This window comes from Cyprinus carpio, chromosome A20, assembly GCF_018340385.1.
Source record: "Cyprinus carpio isolate SPL01 chromosome A20, ASM1834038v1, whole genome shotgun sequence".
NCBI lineage: Eukaryota > Metazoa > Chordata > Actinopteri > Cypriniformes > Cyprinidae > Cyprinus > Cyprinus carpio.
Window position 1 is genome coordinate 10288235 of NC_056591.1, and position 15600 is coordinate 10303834.

Genomic DNA, 15600 nt, shown 5'->3' on the forward strand with positions numbered 1-15600 from the left:
ATATCAGATAATTTGATCTTTTATGACAAGATGAGATTAGTTCAGGTTGAAAAATATCATGTTGTTCAATTCCCCAAAATTTAATGACATTTATGAATAATTCAGTACAGGTCAAAAGTTTGGAAACATTACTATTTTTAAAGATTTTATATATATATATATATATAATATATATATATATATATATATATATATATATATATATATATTAAATTACCTTGAAATTATATATATATATATATATATATATATATATATATATATATATATATATATATATATTATATAAGGTAATTGAATATAATATAAATATATATAATTAAATATATTTATATGTAATCATATAAACATGAAAATAATCATTAAAGTGTCTCTTTCGTACCCCCCCCCCCCCCCCCCATACAGAAATTAACTTTTATATAGTGTTTGAAATAGCTGTTTGTCAATGTAGAAGGTCTAGAAAGTTTCAAAAGTTTCAAAAGCAAATTATATGGTCCCCAAAAAGAAAGAACTGATTTGTTACACCCTCAAAAACTTTAGTTGTAGCTGAGGCCTGGAAGAGTTTGGTTCGTGTTGTCACCATATCTAGAAGACATTGTTTTCTGTACTGTTATCATTATTTCTACAATGTCTACAATGTACAAACTAAATAAATGACAGACTAAATAAAAACCTACCACTGAGAAATGTTCTGCTCAAGTCGTGCTTGCAATGGCAGTTCGGGTTGACTAGCTAGTTCTTTTAATGTTTCATTGTCAGACTCGTGCTTGAAAGCCAATGCCATGTTGCTTTTGTTATCAGTGAAACAGTTAAAATATTGAAACGCTAAATTTTCAGTGCCATGTGATGTTAAATTCAACTTTAGGTCATTCATTCAAGCATTGTTTGGACATGCTTTGGCAGCAACATATAATTGCATGTTAAAACACAGGACATCTAAATGGTGTAAAATTGTCCTGTCTCTCACTTGAAGCCTCTGTAATGTTGTTTTGAAATGCCTACAGATCAAGGTTAGCTATGGAGTAGCTCTGAGGATTTTATACACAATAGTTCCTGGACAAGGTCCTTCATGAGCCATTATGTATGGGCAAGGTCCTCTGTCCATTATGGTGGGTCGTTTAAATAAAAACTTGTAATCATGGAGGCAATATCCACAGCCCAACTGAAAGCACTTTGGGGCTCTTTAGGTTACTCTCCTAACAGTCTCTCTTCTTGACTGTCGAGGCTCTTAAGATCATGTAATTGTACCGGGTCGTTTAAATTCAACACAGACTTGTATTGCTGCTTTTAGTCAGGAATGAGTTTTAGTCTGTATTCATGTTATTTTACCTCCTCTGTCTCGTTGAAAGCTTTAATCTATACAAGCAGATGGGAAGTAACTGAAAGCAGTGGGTCAGAGACCTATTATTGGCTATTATTTGGGTAATATCTTTTCTGGTATGCAGTATTTGGACTCTTTTAAAAAAATATTTTAATGTTGTGTATATATATACACATACATATATACAAAAACAGGGCCCCGTGACACGTGTCCCGAGCTCTCGTCAGCGTCGCCCTGGAAACGGAGCAGGCACACCTGCACCTGCTCATCACGGGCTGAGCGGCCACACCTGGGCCCCATCAGACGCAGCTCTTTTAAACCCTGCAAACCGAGGGGAGAGATGTCTCTGCAAGACTCGGCTAAACTTGTCTTTCCCCTTGCCCGCAGAGAGCAGCGTGTGACCGCCAGCCCCAACAACCACGGGAGAGCACGGACCCACACTGCACCAGCGCACCGACAAGCCAAGAAGCCGAGCACCAAACCGCCTCACAGCAACACCTGTCACCACCCTTCCTACTAATAAAATCCACCCTTCGGGGAACTTACCCGCATCCTCGAGTCGTGTCTCCTTCACCCCGCCACAATATGTATATTATATATATTAGTCTAGTATTTTTATAAAAAAAATGACCAGAGGTTTACAGAGGGCCTCCAGGACCACGGCTGTATTCCATTGCAGGACTCGAAAAAGTACCTGGGGCCTCAGTCTCAGTGTACCACAGAGGAAACGTGTAACATGCGGGTCTCTCCCTAAAGATTGACCACCAAAATGAGTGTGGTAAAGTTCTACACAGAAGACCCAAGACCCGAAGACCCGGGACTCAACCTGGGAACCGTACAGGTTCGGGGCTATATTTTAAATGGTCAGCCGGGTCCGGGTCAGGTCCCAATCTATTACTTAGGGTCCTGGGTCTGTTTAACATTGTGTGTAATACCTGAGTCGATCGGACTCGGAGAACACTTATCCATTATCAGAGTCAGTCAGCGCTGTGCGTGTGTTGTTTTGTAACTTTCCAATTACGATAAGAAAAGTGTGTCGGTAATTTGAAATAAGGTGAAAAAAAAAACATGATACAATGACTTTACCTTTGACAATTGGCTTTTTTATTTAGAAGGCGGGACTTATTCTGCCATATATCACTTTGCAGTTTCTCTATTTTTTTATAATAATATTATGAAAGAACCGTCTTGTTGTTATATCTAAAATTTTTGGCTCAGAGAGATGATAGCAAATAAGTACAGCTAACGCTAGCAGCAATGGCACTGGACGAGCAATCGTTATTATAATCCAACTGGGCAAACAGTCTAAATTATTATGCAAGTTGACTCGAGATACAAAAAATGCAAAACTGCAAAGTCACATTTTCCATCCATCACCGTGACAGTGCCGATCGGGTCCAGTCAGGTCTGTGTCTTCCCGGCCGGGTTCGGGTCCAGCTTTCAAATAATTGACGGTCCGCTTCGGCTCTGGGTAGTACATTTATAACATTTCTCAGTTCTGCACGGCCCAAGTCCAACTTTCAAAATAATAGACAGGTCCAGGTCGGTTCAGTGTAGCACATTTACGGGTCTCTTTGGGTGCGGGTATGAATTTTTGGACCCGTGTAGACCTCTAGAGTGTGATAAGCAGCTATGGCCGCCATGTAAACCTTTAATGTGGAGGGAGACAACCCTGTGGAGAACTGCTCTTGCAGAAACTCAAGCACTGAACCAATTGGGCAGTTAACTGGATCCAACTGATGGTCCCCACACCATGAAGTGAAAAGATGCCACTGTACCATAATGTCCAGTCCAAGAGGAGCTGGATGTGTGAGGGAAAACCATAAGGGACAGTGCAAAGTCTCTTGAGTCGCAAACAGGTCCACTTGTGCCCTGCTGAACACTTTCCATATCTGCTCCACCACCTCGGGGTGGAGTCTCCATTCCCCGGGCTTCTGTCTCGACAGAAAGTCTGCTCCCATACTGAGATGCCCAGGAATGTCCACTGCTCTCAGTGAGAGGAGTTTCCCTTGGACCCACAGAAGGATCTGGTGTGCCAGTTTGAAAAGTTGGCCCGAGCGCAGACCCCCCCGGTAGTTGATATAAGAGACCACTGCTGTGTTGTCCATGCGAACCAGCAAATGATGGCCTCTCAGGTCTGGGAAAAAGTGTTTCAGAGCCTGAAACACAGCCAGCATTTCCAGGCAATTTATGTGCCATGTAGGATGGTGACCTCCCCACTCAGGACCGCTCTGCAGCCCGTGAGGGAGGAATCCGTCATTAGAGTATCACAATGACAGGGAGCCCCAAACAATTGGCCTTGTGACAGGAACCATGGTTTCTTCAGCATGTCTAAGGCACATAAGCATCACTGTGTGACCTTGATCATGAAAAGAGGGTTGCCCATTGGCGAAAACCCTTTTGTCCTGAGCAAGCATTGCAAGGGTCTCATATACAGCAGGCCAAAAGGTATCATGTTGGATGCAGCTGCCATCAGACCCAACAGTCTCTGAATCTGTATGACAATGAGTGACTGGCCTTCTCTCACTCTCTTCACGGCTGATAGGATCGACTCAATCAGAGCAGGAGACAGACGTGCCTGTATCAGGGTCGAATCCCATACCACTCCCAGATCAGTGGTCCTTTGTAATGGAGACAAAACACTTTTCTTGGTGTTTAGCCTTAACCACAGCTATTTCATGTGTGCGAGAACGACATCTCGGTACCGAACCGCTAACTGCTCTAACTGAGCTAGTATCGACCAATCGTCAATATAATTGAGTATGCAGATGCCCCAGAGTTGCAGAGGAGCATCAACACATTTGGTAAAAGTGCGGGACGAGAGTGCAAGACCGAATTGGTATATTGGTAAGCTTTGCCCCCGAAAGCAAACTCAGGTAAATTTCAGCAAATATCCCGTGTTGAGGAAGAATGGACATGTGGAAGTATGCATCCTTCAGATCTATCATGACAAACCAGTCTTCAAACTTGATTTGAGACATGACCTGCTTGAGAGTCAACATTTTGAACTTCAGCTGCATGACTGAACGATCCTTCTTTGGATGGATGAAGCAACGGCTGTAGAACCCTGACTCTCTGTCTAGAGGAAGGACAACCTCAATGGCCTCCTTCCTCAAGAGAGTGTTTTCTTCTTGTTCCATGACCAGAGCCTGCTCAGGGCCCACCAGAGTGGGAAACAGCCCCTGAATAGAGGTGGAAGAGAACCGAACTGAATCCTGTACCCTCTCTCTACAGTATTTAGGACCCACTGAGACACATTTGGCAGAAGCTTCCACACTGCCAGATGGTCTACTACGGGAATTAGTCACTCAAGACTGACCTCTGGTGTTATTTGAATGGTTTTCGGCGCCCTGAAGTGGAGGACCGGCAGAGAACAACCATACTAACTGTTCTGATAATCCTCTTAGAGGATGCCAACTTTCCTGTGTTGCTAGGTGGACAGCCCAAGTGTGCTTTCTACTGCAATCCTTTGAGCCTGTGCTTATATTTAGTCTAAGATACACAGTATTACACCATATTTTAGATTTGAACAACTAATGATCAACTAATTGGAGCAGCATCGGCCGTTAATTCATTTTAAAATGTCAAATAGCCTCCAATTTACAGGTTATAAATGCACCTGTCTCGGATGTACAGGTGCTGGTCATATAATTAGAATATCATCAAAAAGTTGATTTATTTCACTAATTCCATTCAAAAAGTGAAACTTGTATATTATATTCATTCATTACACAGAGACGGATATATTTCAAATGTTCATTTCTTTTAATTTTGATGTTTTTAACTGACAACTAAGGAAAATCTCAAATTCAGTATCTCAGAAAATTTGAATATTGTGAAAAGGTTCAATATTGAAGACACCTGGTGCCACACTCTAATCAGCTAATTAACTCACAACACTTGCAAAGCCTTTAAATGGTCTCTCAGTCTAGTTCTGTAGGCTACACAGTCATGGGGAAGACTGCTGACTTGACAGTTGTCCAAAAGACGACCATTGACACCTTGCACAAGGAGGGCAAGACACAAAAGGTCATTGCAAAAGAGGAAGGAAAAGAAAAAAGTGTACAAGCAATAGGGATAATCGCACCCTGGAGAGGATTGTGAAACAAAACCCATTCAAAAATGTGGGGGAGATTCACAAAGAGTGGACTGCAGCTGGAGTCAGTGCTTCAAGAACCACTATGCACAGACGTATGCAAGACATGGGTTTCAGCTGTCGGATTCCTTGTGTCAAGCCACTCTTGAACAACAGACAGCATCAGAAGTGTCTCACTTCAAAAAGGACTGGACTGCTGCTGATTGGTCCAAAGTTATTTTCTCTGATGAAAGTAAATTTTGCATTTCCTTTGGATATCAGGGTCCCAGAGTCTGGAGGAAGAGAGGAGAGGCACACAATCCACGTTGCTTGAGGTCCAGTGTAAAGTTTCCACAGTCATTGATGGTTTGCGGTGCCATGTCATCTGCTGGTGTTGGTCCACTGTGTTTTCTGAGGTCCAAGGTCAACGCAGCCGTATACCAGGAAGTTTTAGAGCACTTCATGCTTCCTGCTGCTGGCCAACTTTATGGAGATGCAGATTTCATTTTCCAACAGGACGTGGCACCTGCACACAGTGCCAAAGCTACCAGTACCTGGTTTAAGGACCATGGTATCCCTATTTTTAATTGGCCAGCAAACTCGCCTGACCTTAACCCCATAGAAAATCTATGGGATACTGGGAAGAGGAAGATGAAATATGCCAGACCCAAGAATGCAGAAGAGCTGAAGGCCACTATCAGAGCAACCTGGGCTCTCATAACACCTGAGCAGTGCCACAGACTGATCGACTCCCATCCCAAGCCGCATTGCTGCAGTAATTCAGGCAAAAGGAGCCCCAACTACGTATTGAGTGCTGTACATGCTCATACTTTTCATTTTTATACTTTTTAGTTGGCCAAGATTTCTAAAAATCCTTTCTTTGTATTGGTCTTAAGTTATATTCTAATTTTCTGAGATACTGAATTTGGGATTGTCAGTTATAATCATCAAAATTAAAAGAAATAAACATTTGAAATATACCAGTCTGTGTGTAATGAATGAATATAACATAAAAGTTTCACTTTTTGAATGGAATTAGCATAATAAATCAACTTTATGATGATATTCTAATTATATGACCAGCACCTGTATAAATATATATATATACAAACCCGATTCCAAAAAAGTTGGGACACTGTACAAATTGTGAATAAAAACAGAATGCAATGATGTGGCATCCCCTCTTCTTTTTATAACAATCTGCAAATGTCTGGGGACTGAGGAGACAAGTTGCTCAAGTTTAGGAATAGGAATGTCGTCCCATGTTGTGATTTCCATTACAGTAGCATTCCTGTAGGTGATGCAGTGCCATCTAAGGGCCCAAGATCACAGGCATCCAGTATTGTTTTCCGGCCTTGACCCTTATGCACAGAGATTGTTCCAGATTCTCTGAATCTTTGGATGATATTATGCACTGTAGATGATGATAACTTCAAACTCTTTGCAATTTTTTTGCAAACTCCTTTCTGATATTGCTCCACTATTTTTCAACGCAGCATTGGGGGAATTGGTGATCCTCTGCCCATCTTGACTTCTGAGAGACACTGCCACTCTGAGAGGCTCTTTTTATACCCAATCATGTAATAAGTTGCAAATTGGTCCTCCAGCTGTTCCTTATATGTACATTTAATTTTTTATTTTTATTTTTACATAATGAACTGGACTGCCAGTGAGCACGCTGATTTTTGATGCTGCTTTTGATGAATAGCCTACAGCAGCATTGACTTATGACACCGTTTATTTTTCAACCTCATATAAAATTATTAAACAAAAAAAAAGCACAATTTTCCTTAAAAAACAATCACTTATTAAGCAATACATTCATAAATAAATGGCGATCATACATTATTAAGGTCTTATTGTCCTTATTAGCCCTTCATGGATTCAGTCTTACATGTATTCTGTAACTTATTGTGAATGTAAACCATCAGTTTCGGACACGGCAAAGCTAAACTGCCAAATGCAAGGGATTGTGCTGGTGCCTCCATGCATTAAGCACACTTCAGCTTCACTCTCCACTTAGATCCTACGCCTAACAGCGCACTTTTATCTAAATGTTTAAACTAACATTGTAATATGCTTGAAGTGTTTAATATCCATAGATTCTATTTTAAGCAAGTCCTGATGATTTGAGGAGGCTAAATTGATCAAATGCAATCAACTCAGCTGTCAGCCGCTATCTGCTTTGTCCTCCCTCACTAGAAGAAAAAAAAACAACAACAAAAAAAACACTTGAATTTAACGCAAAAAATTTTTCCAAACATTTCTAAAAATTAATTTATTAATAATTAAACAATTAAAAACAAAATTGAACTATGTCAGTGGCTGCATCAGCAGTAATAGGAAGCCAGAGAGAGAAAAGACATGAGCTCCAGTCGGACTCGGGCCGAGGATACTGGTAAACTGTAAACCAGGCTAGGGCCTAGATTTGCAAGTTTCTACCCGATTTCTGCGTTTGGAAATGAATGTTGTGAATCAAATGAAATGACAACATTCTTAAGTTCTTACTGTTGTACTGTGTTATTTAATCCGTTTTTTTTTCCCCAAATCTCATACATAAACAAAAAACCATACCAAAATAATAAACATTATTATTATTATTATTATTATTATATTCAGAATATGGTGTAATTATTATTTAAACATGTTTTAATTAATACAAGGGAACGAATCATAGAAAGTGATCAATTTCTTAATTAATGTCCATAATTTTTGGCATGTCATTGGCTATCTATACAGGAATAGCCTAAATGTGTTAAATAAAAAAAGGCAAGATAACGAATACGTATGTGTGACCTGATAAATACACCAGAGAATTATTAAAGGGGTCATATGATGTTGCTAAAAAGAACATAATTTTGTGTATTTGGTATGTAATGAAATGTGTTTATGCGGTTTAAAGGGTTAGTTCACCCAAATATTAAAATTATGTCATTAATGACTCACCCTCATGTCGTTCCAAACCCGTAAGACCTCCGTTCATCTTCGGAACACAGTTTAAGATATTTTAGATTTAGTCCGAGAGCTTTATGTTCCTCCATTGAGAATGTATGTACGGTATACTGTCCATGTCCAGAAAGGTAATAAAAACATCTTCAAAGTAGTCCATGTGACATCAGAGGGTCCGTTAGAATTTTTTGAAGCATCGAAAATACATTTTGGTCCAAAAATAGCAAAAACTACGACTTTATTCAGCATTGTCTTCTCTTCTGTTGTAAGCGTGTTCACAACACTGCAGTTTAGTGATATCCGGTTCGCGAACAAATCACTCGATGTAACCGGATCTTCTTGAACCAGTTCACCAAATCGAACTGAATCGTTTGAAACGGTTCGCGTCTACAATAAGCATTAATCCACAAATGACTTAAGCTGTTAACTTTTTTAATGTGGCTGACACTCCCTCTGAGTCAAAATAAACCAATATCCCGGAGTAATTCATTTACTCAAACAGTACACTGACTGAACTGCTGTGAAGAGAGAACTGAAGATGAACACCGAGCCGAGCCAGATAACGAACGAAAGATTGACTCGTTCTCTAGTCAAGGAAATACATTTAGAAGAGAAAAATGTGACAGGGTCAACTATAGATGCTGCTCCGTGGCCACCATGGCTGCCATAGACCGCCAAATTGATCTGGCAGTCTCTTCGGTGGCATGGAGGGACAAATCTAAGGCCCGACGCAGCTCTTGATCGTCAACGGCATTCACTTCCTTGCCCTCAAAATGCTCCTTCAGCAAGCTGGCTTGACAAGCTTGCAACACCGCCATGGTGTGCAAGCAAGCACTAGCCTGACCTGCTGCCGCTTCTGACCTCCTTGGCTTTGGTGGGAAGGGCCGGGGTCTTAAGGGATGATGCCGTACCGGGAGACAGATAACCGGCTAGCATCTTTTCTAACCGTGGAATCGCCCATAGCCATGGTCCCTCAAGCCCAACACATTGCTGTAGTTAGTGAGATTGGGGTTGGTTGAAGAAACAGGATGAATATGGTTTTCCCCATGACTTTGACACCTCGGTGTGAATGTCTGGGAAAAATGGTAACCCTGGCCTGGAGGTGGTGGCTTTGGGCGCAAGAAACGATCGTCCAACTTGCTCTTTGGACATTCGCTCTGCTGCTCAATGGGCCAATCAAAATTTAAATTTCCCACTGCATGATTCACCACCTCCAACAGCTCCTCATACTGGATGGACTGGGGTGGCTAATCCACAGTCTCACCCTCCTCGACATCCTTGACATCGACCTCCTCTGAGGGTGATACTCTTAGAATCGATCCCTCCCTCGAGGTGGAAGAACCCACAGTGCGTGCTTCCAAACCTCGAGAAGGGGCACTGGATCTAGCAGTGGAGGATGAAGAAAGGGACTGGCCTGTCTCCGATCCTTCTGCTAGTTCCATTTGCGATCCTCAGCAGAAGCGGGTCCAGAGCCGCAAGAAACTCTTGTGAGAGCGCCCTCCTCAATGAGCGCCCTCCAAGAGTGGACCGAATGCAGCGAGAGCCGCTTGCAATGAGGGTAGTCCACTCCCTTGAGACTGTTTTCACACATGATTCAGAGTGCAAACAAGCAGACGCATTCCTAAAGCATTTTTGATGCAGCACAAGTTCCCGAAGGGGAACAAAATCATTCTGAGGATCACACTGGTCAACATGTAAAAATATTCAGTTTGAGTGAAAATTATTTGGAAACAATGTTGTGAATTCAAGGTGTGTATTTGTAAGGATTGTGTGTGAGGAAGCATAAAAAAGCGTGAAGCAAGCAGAAGGAGAAAAGAGCTTTATATTATGACAGCTGATAGAGAGAAAAAAAGAGGTATGTGGGCCTGGCAGGCCCAGCAGGAGGGCAAATGGGATGATAATGAAACAATGGAGCTGTAACTGCTTTGTTGCTTTGGCAGAGGATGATGTGGCAGACATTTTCTGGGGTGTCTCGGTAGGTCAGAACCTGGCCGTCTGGTTCAGCGTGATGGGTGTGAGGTGCAGAGTCAGGGTCAAACTGACCGCTCTCAGGTGTGAGGCAAAAAAACTAACAAACAAACAAAAAAAAAAAAACAGCGTGAGGTGAGAGGTTTAGCCGACACAACACACACACTGTTATAGCTCATCCGCAGCAGGGGTCTCTTTGCCATGGCTAAAAATGAGCTGCTGTCAGCTTGTATGCGTAATGGCCACGTAACGGTATGTGCGTATGTGATGTCCTGTGTTTATCTTGGGCATTTAATGCGTTGAATAAAAAGCTCTAGGCCAGCAAGTTATTGTGTCCTTCATAGAATGGTTATTCAAAGTTTTAAGTAAACACACACACACACACACACACACACACATACATTTATATTTCATTTAGTTTTATCTCAGGTAGCAATTAAGATATACAGAGATACAGAATTCAAATTTAAGGACATAGGAACAAATTGAAATTCAAAGAACTTGAATTATAATTTTAACTAGAAATGAACAATGTTTGTCATTAAAGATGGCTAGACCAATACTGGTTAGAACATTTGAAGTTTAAAAAAAGACTTAAAGGTTTTAAAGGAAGCATTACTATAGACAGATTAGTTTGAAATGTCAAATTTGTTTTATAGAAATTTGTACTACATTTACAAAAGAAATTTTTGGAACATTGTCAAAGAACAACATCCAACAAAGCTTTCACAATATACCACTGCCTCTCATGACTTATTGCTTAATTTTATTATTACCTATTCAAATTATAAGCATTGATACAATTAACATTTCCATTTTTAATACAAAATCCAGAGCACTAAAAAGTTCCAGGAATATATACAACTCAGTCATATACCGTGCGTATACAAACAAGCAACCAGATGTCTTTAATGTAAATGAAACTGAAACTGAGCGTGCTACTGGTCAGTTTGCATATATCAGCCTTAGGTTATGAATAAACATAAAAACTCATGTCATACCTGTCCTCATTCTAACACCTGCATAATTCATTTCCATATGTTTGGGGGAAAAAAAATCAAACAGTGTCCATATGTTAGAAAAGCTTAAGATATTTGAGACTGTATCAAACAAGCTAGAAGGTTGTAATACTATAGCATGAGTGATGTAATATTTGTTTAAAAGATTACTGTAAAAAAAGATTAATACAGTTCATGATGATCTCCTGACTCCGCTTGACTTTAATTATATAAACAACCTTGAGCAATAACATAGCAATTGACCGATCAATAATGCATATTAAGTGAAGTGAAGTGACGTGTGGCCATGTATGGTGACCCATACTCGAATTTGTGCTCTGCATTTAACCCATCTACGTGCACACACCCACTGTAAACACACACCCGGAGCAGTGAGCAGCCATATTGCTGTGGCCAAGGGTCACACCTCAGTCATGGTATTGAGGGTGGAAGAGAGCGCTGGTCATTCACTCCCCCCACCTACAATCCCTGCCGGCACTGAGACTCAAACCCGCAGGTTACAAGTCAGACTCTATAAACATTAGGCCACAGCTGCCTAATGGTTAGAGAGTAAAACGCATATCTGAGTTTTACACTACAAATGCACATATCCTGTGCTCTCCAGCCTTCAGATGTTTAATTGCTATTGCTATCCATCAATTCTGGACACAGTTTTAATTTTCCTCTCAACGCTCTCACGCAAAAACCTGCCATCCATCAATTCTCACCAAGACAGAGACAGCATCTGTGGTTGGACACTTAAATGAAGGCCTGAATTATACACAAGGAGGAAGAATAACCCTAACAGATAGTCAAAGCACACATATCCGCTGTGCATTGTTATGACTTTCACAACATCTATCAGACAGAAAACTGGAGCTCTAATAATGAAGCTACGCTAACGTCAACACAGAGTGTGGTGCGAAATGTCCTCCCTTGATCTGTGCTCGCAGACTAAACTGTTAATCTACACCATCTCCACATCCGAGATCATCTAACAGAAATAGACTGACGTGCCGAGGGGACTTGTAAGCGAGTGTTTCGCTAACAATTAAACTGAGAAGAAATCATGACTCCATTTGTGTCATTCTGTCACTGTGATTATGTCTGAGACACAGATTGGAGAGCAGAAGAGAGCTCTAAAAATACAGAGCACACTACATGGTGTTGGCAGCCCTCCCAGCCTCCTTCATCATATTACAGCTACTGTTGATTTAGCTGAGCAGGAAACAGATGTCTATGTGAAGGAGCTGCAGTGCTTCTCCCAACCTGTAGGGTGCAGTGTTTCCATTTTAAATGAACAATGAATGAGTGTTGGATGGGATAGCCTGTGTTTTTTATTTATTTATTTATTTTGTGAAGGAAGGCCTCTTACTTTAAGCTGAGGTATGGTTAATTCAGGATGTTCTTTTTTCCTCATTCTTTTCTCTCCATGTCAAAGCTCAAGCTATATTAGAGGACCAGTAAGAGGTAAAAGAGCTAATATTAACAGCCTGAGATTGAGAGTGTAAGCTTGGTGACATGTTTTAGATGTATTTTTGATTAGGTGAGATTCATCATTACCCAACACTTACAAAGAATTACCCATTTGAAAGCAGATCAAGAATCACATGGCAGATCCAGAGGACACCATGTGTCATTACTCATTTGAACAAATCCTGTTATCTTCAAGGTTTACATCTGCTTTCAAAGGTACTACACTTTATTAGTCCCCAAAAATATTCTCAGAGGGTCATTAATCAGTTACACCGGAGATACAGGGGCTGGATACCACACTTTATATCTCAGTCAATGTTTGGTTCAAAATTTGTTTTTGAAAGTCTGTTTTTGTATAGACACATATGTTAAAGTTTTCAGTGGGGCATGTTGTCACAATTCTGAATTGTGATACTTTTTGATAATATTATTAATTAGTTAATTAATTAATGTAAAAATATACAATTCTGAAGATTATATATAAGATATTATAAGATATATACACACACACACACACACACACACACACACACACACACATATTTCTGTTTCACTTTATTTCTGTTAACATTTATTTCATCTCAAGTAATATTTTTCTTAAATAGTTCTAGTTTTTAAGGTTTTTTTTAATAGTTCTACTTTAATAACCTAGTTACCACTTGCCCTGATCTAGCATTTATGAAAAATATTGTCCTGAGACCATAGATAAACTATTTACAGTACTTTCTTGAATAAATGTTTACAAAAGTCTTGTATCTTAGTATTGATTTCAGCTCAAACAGTATAGAGTGTCGCTCACAACATAAAGATCATAGGTTCGAAAAAGTATATCTTAAAGGCAATGCAAATTGCTTTGGATATAAATGTCTGTCACATGCACACATGTAAACATTATTTAATTTACAAATGAAAAATAAGGCAAATTATTATTCATTTGTTTTGAGACTGTCTTCTGCAATTGGACTTTTGATTCAAATCCTTATACAGTAAACGCTGAGTTCCAGCCTTACAGCTAGACCTACTTTCCACCACACGGAAATAAAGAGACATTATGCAGGTAAACTGCATAAGTCATCTGAAAGAGATGAGTTAGTAAAGGTTCTTGATTGAAATCAAGAAACTGATAGAGATTTGTTTAAAGCGAGAGTGAAGATTTGCAATTAGACTTAGATGAAATCTCTGAGAAGCGTTGCATAACGACATAGCAGTTAAACTGAGGAATCAAATTGGAGATGGGCCGATTCCTTTGGCAATACAAACTTTCTGTGGGGTTTAATTAATTTGAGAATGTGATTATGCTGCACCTACGTGCCCCAAATAATGTGTTGCATCTAAATGCATTACTATTTTTGACATTAAAGAATTCAATTTTACTCCCCACTTCACCCAAACAGGCAGCAGGCCCAAAGCCCTAAACAAACCCATCGTGTTTTTTTAAGCTTCTCTGTTTGACAAATTTCTCCCCAATGTTGAAACATTGAACTGATTAAATAGATTTGTTTTAACCGACACGTAAATAAATCTATTTTATACTTCGGTGTGATACAGCACACCCCGAGTCCCCTGTCAGCATGCTGCATAATATCAGCTTTAAAAGAGTTCAGTCCTCAGAACAAACGACTCACTTCTGCATTTCATTACAAAACTGTTGTAGATAAGCTGACCTCTGATATTTCTTCTGAGACTTAAGGAATGTTTTTATAGGTGCAGCATGTAGTTTTTTGGATCTTTAAATACTTTTTCATACCCTAGCTTAATGTGCATTTTTGTAGCCTGGTTCCCTAAAGTGTAAACATTCTGGTTCTGTGGTGCTATTAAAACACAGATGTGTTTGTCTGAGCATCATGACCAACCCAATGTAGGCTCAACATGGCTCAACTAGTGGCACCAGAACTTTGTCTGACCAATTGCAGACAAGGGAGAGTGTTCAGGAAACACGTTTGACAACAATCATTATTCTTGCATGTCCCTGTGATGAATAGTGGACAAAAAAATTATCCTTCAGAAATGATTTACTGCTCAAGAAACATTTTTGTGGAAACCATGACCCTACCATTCAAAAGTTTGGGGTAAGTACTTCATTTATTTATTAGAAATTAATAATTTTATTCAGCGAGGATGCATTCAATTGGCAATTAAGATTTCTAATATTACAAAATATTTATAAATGCTGTTCTTTTGAACCTTCTAGTAATCAAGGAATCATGAAAGCTGTTTCACGGTTTCCACAAAACAATCATCAAAAATAGTTTTTAACATTAGTAACATTGCTTTGCCATGACAGGGATAATTTATATTTTAAAATTTATGAAAATTATTTTACATTGTTATAATATTTCACAGTATTACTGTTTGTAATAATTAATAATTACTGTATTTTTTTTTTTTTTTCATTTCAGTTAAAAGGTGTAATGGAAACACACCTGACATGAATGCTAAGGAAATCTCATTGGTATGTTTTTTTGTGTATGTATTTGTGCATATGGTATTATCAGTGTATTTTATTTTTGCTGTGCAGGAACATCCAGATGTGCTGCTCATCTGGTGTCTGTACACAGATGACAAAGCACTCACATTACAAACAAGAGCCAGAGATTAGACTAATAATGTGCCTCTATTCACTACAATAAAATAATCATCTCAAAACCAGGGTTGCATAGACTCATACAGCATGTTCAGCCAGACGCTATATTTTTCACAGAAAAGGGCTGTGGTTTTAGCAGAAAACATGTTTATGGCAGTAATTTACCATGTGGATACCTGTTGTTTTATAATAGCTATTCCTGTCTCTCTGTGATTGATTGAATTCACAT